We start from the raw sequence: 3,591 nt of genomic DNA, 5'->3' as shown, positions 1-3,591 counted from the left end.
AGGTACTCGGCAGGCATGGCTGGAGGGGGAAGGGCGAGACACTGCACTGCCCCTTTTCCGATGCACCCGCGGATATCCACACCTTGCGTAGCTGACTCGGCTTTGCGTCCCATTTGGGGCGCCTCACCTCCTCCTACGAGACTCTGGTATTCACTCGCAAAAGGCTACCGAACCAGCAAACATGATAAGTTTATTGGATCTGCGACGCTGGCTGGTCGGCCTGCTCAACATCGTGACACCTTGCGGGCTTTGCAAAGGCCGCCAAGACGCCACCTGCAACCTCACAGTCGATGTCGCGAGCAAGAACCCTTGCATGTGGGAAGAGCAAGCAAGCGCCAGTGCCGGGTTGTCCTTTTTGGAAGCTCACGGAGCTTTGCATTATCGGCGTTTTTGGGTTCTCTATTTGACTTGGCACAAGCTGGGTCTGGATTTTCAACCATGGTCGCGAAATTTGATTGTTTCCCTGTTTTCCTTGTTTTGTCGATTTTGTCTTGTCGCGCTCGCATTCCGAGCAACCCAAGTTCATGATCCTGCACTCGTGGTCCTGCCCCTTCGTTTTTTGGTGGAACGTGTTCGGATGTAGATACTTATCAATTCCAAAGGCAGGCACGTCGCCTCCTGCGTTTTGCATTCTATCACAAGCACGATAACTTCTTGCAAGTCTTCGCATCAACCACATATACCTAGGGATGCCAGATATAGGTGGTGTCCGGAAACGGCCGGCGCAGAGGTACCCTCCGCCCATGGTTCCGGGATCTGGTTCCGTCCAAAGCGATCGGGTGGTCGTCCCTTGTGGAGGCGCGCCGCGAGAGCGAGTGCGCAACGGCAGTGTCGCTTTCGCCCAACTGCCAAAACAGACGTGTACGGCCCAAGAGCGGCATTTGCTGCGTCGGAAATGTTGAGAGCTAGAAGTGCGGGGGGCATGTATTGTGCATATGGCGTTCTTGGTGGTGTGGCTCAAGGCCCGATGGAGCTTCGTATGCGTGACAACTTGGCAGGCAACAGCTAGAGTGGGAGGCCAGCTTGACCTAGGCAGGATCCAGCTGTTCCTGGACATTTCTCTTCGGACATCATTACTAGCGGCAGGCTGTAGATCAACAGGGCAAGCGGTGTATAGTACAACCCAACTGGCGAGACTAACCAGGTTGCTGTTGTCATTGTCGATCCTGGAGACAAAACTTGACCATGTCGAGGTGATCCGAACGAGCCGGCTCGTGAACTGAGCTTGACTTGATCAACCGGGGTGAAACCCGAACACTCCAGTCCGCTACTGCTGCGAGATCATCGGTAGACCTAATCTCGGTTTGTGAGGCTCAAGGGCGCGTCGGGAAGGCGGGACGTGTGACCCCTTTTGGTGGTGGCGCCACAAGGACACAAACACTTCAGAGTTTCGGGCTTGACCGGCACAGCCGTCAACCCCTGAAACCGAAGAGAATAAGCTTGTTCCTGCTCGAGAGCTTGAGTCAACTCGACTTGAGTATGGGCTGGTGCCATGGCAGCGGTGAGCGATGGTCTTTGAGAGCAGGTAGCCAGGGAATACGAAGTGAGGGTCGGGGGTCGGGGGTCGGGGGACGATATCGCGAGCTGGGTAGGGATTGACCAGGGTTGATTGGACATGGACATCTCAAGAAGGTGAGTCGTTTTTTTCCAGGGTACCGTTCTGAGTACATGAGACGAAAGCGGCGGGGCGAGCGTGTGAACACGTTGTCGCAATGCATGTCGCATAACGCAGGTTGCTTGGTGTTGCAGGTCAGTCTGGATGCGACCTCCACGAGGAGCAGATCGTGACTCGCCCGCTGCCGCGAAGCAATATACAGTAATATGATTTTCATCTAGACTTGTCATTGATTGTCCAGATAGCGAAGAGAGTGCTTGGCCGGGGCGCGAATGACGACTCAACAAGCCCGGTTGCGCCGTCCACGTCACACCGTGGCCGGGGGTGAGCAGGAGCTTTCCCAAAACATCGTGTGTTCAGATTGCAGGTGCCGGCAATGTCTAACTAACATGACCCCTGTGCGCTGGCCACAGCTATCCGACACGATGACATTGCAGGGAGCATGCTATGGGGCTTTTTGCATGCCCACTTGCTTGGACAGTCCGGGGATTATGGGGAAGGAACCGATCGAGGCACAGCTTATCGCTCCAGGCATCAGACGCCCACGACACTTTGAAGCGGTCGGCCAGTGGTAATGAGCCGCTCCAAAAGAGACGAATGCCGTGCAGGGTCACCAGGCATCGGCAAAGACTTACGGGTGGCGTGCTGGCCTGTTCTATGTTGTTCTGACTTGCTGGGGGCTGAGAAAGGCGAAACACACAATATGATCAGAGTTTCTCAGTGTGACATTGCATCCTTTGCTCTGGTACATTAGAACATTGCCGAAGGACTTGGGCGGCCCATCAGACTTGCCCCATAGAGATGGGCGAAGCAGCCGGTATCAGCGTGCCTTGTTCGGGCAAGCACAAGACGTGGGCGGGTTCTCGCTCGAGACGAGAGTTCTCAGGCCCAGACAGGTATCGGGGTTGTCTTGGCTGGCTGGCAGCCAGTTTCTCCACACTGATCGCCGGGGTCCGCCCCCGCGCCAGAAAGAGGCCTGGCTTGCCTGGCCACCCCGCAGGACGCACGCGGCAAAATCACGGTCAGGTAAGAGTCACCTTGAGGGAGCGCATACAGGACATTCACCTTGCTAACAGGCAGAGAGCCATACGATCATCATGCCAATGCCCGAAATCTGTTTGATCCTGGCGATCCTGCATCGCTGATGGAGAGGGGGTCGGCTGTCGGAAAACCAAGACGGAAAAAGCGGCTCGGGGATAAGGTAGCAATGGAATCTCATCCCAGGGCGTGTCGAAGGCCTCACGACTGACGGACAGACAGCCCAGGGCCTGACAGGCTGGTTGGCTTGTAGTGGGTGGGCAAGTGCTACTGCGTGCACACACACACACACAAGAAAACCAGTTAATATCGGTGACAACTAGCGCTGGGCGGGATCGTCAGGGTCGTCCTCGTGGTCTTGCCTTTTGTGCCTGCCTGACGAATCGTCGAATCGTGGGTAGCTATATGGGATGGCCATAATCGAAGGCAGAGCGTTGTGCAGCCGGACCAATCTCCGTGGTGGCTCCTTACGTCTGCTGGCTGGTGGTCTCTCCCTGTTGAGCGCCGCCCCGCCAGGCTGTTGAGAAGTGTATCTATCATACAATTGGTGTTGTGAGCTGTATGAGCGAAAGACGGACGAAATGGCTGGGGTGCTGGACGAATGGCTCCGGGTCCGGCCTTCAGGCACAGACGACCCGAGGTAACTTGTTCGCGCGTCCAGTGCACCTGACTGCCTGCGGCAGTGGAGCGGTTGCGCTATGGTGGACATGGCCCCGCTGTGCTGTGCAGTGAGGTGCTGTGCCTGCCGATTTCAGCGCCTTTTATGGCATGGTACGGCAACTGTCTCCCTGGGGTGCTTTGTTGAGTACCTAGGTACCTTAGGTAGGTAAAGGGAGTCAAGGCAGGCAAAGGACAGTTCAATGCAATCGCGACTGTGTGGGGTTCTGCGCCTTGTGTGCGCCTGCCGGGAAAGCTCGAACCTCGACGGCCAGCGCAGA

This window comes from Verticillium alfalfae, genomic scaffold, assembly GCF_000150825.1.
Source record: "Verticillium alfalfae VaMs.102 supercont1.1 genomic scaffold, whole genome shotgun sequence".
Lineage (NCBI taxonomy): Eukaryota > Fungi > Ascomycota > Sordariomycetes > Glomerellales > Plectosphaerellaceae > Verticillium > Verticillium alfalfae.
This window is presented reverse-complemented; position numbering follows the sequence as displayed.